This window comes from Aethalodelphis obliquidens, unplaced genomic scaffold (genome assembly GCF_003676395.1).
Source record: "Aethalodelphis obliquidens isolate GAN/ISIS:26980383/991018 unplaced genomic scaffold, ASM367639v1 scaffold3, whole genome shotgun sequence".
Classification (NCBI taxonomy): Eukaryota; Metazoa; Chordata; class Mammalia; order Artiodactyla; family Delphinidae; genus Aethalodelphis; species Aethalodelphis obliquidens.
In genome coordinates this window covers 76,241,464-76,241,816 of record NW_020837947.1, presented here as the reverse complement: position 1 = coordinate 76,241,816, position 353 = coordinate 76,241,464, and positions in this window count along the sequence as shown.

Below are 353 nucleotides of genomic sequence, written 5' to 3'. Positions count from 1 at the left end.
GTGACATTCTGGGATGGCTCAAAAATTGGACCAAAGACTATTTTATGGCTTAAATATTGTAACTTTCATGAAAAATTGCTTGGCCATAATAGCTTGTGGATAATGTGTTCTCTGATGTTAGGGCAAAGGATGCAGTAGGGCAAGCAATGGAATTGGCATACAATTCAGAATGAAAAAGAAAATATTAGTGTCAAGGGCCAGGAAAGGAGGCAACATAGTGTGATGACCTAAAGTACAGACGCTGGAATCAGGCTTCCTGGTTTCAAATTCCAGCTCTACCACTTTGTGATGTTGGCAATTTAGTGACTGCCTTCTCCCCTACAATGTCTTCGTTTTCTCATGTATAAACAGTG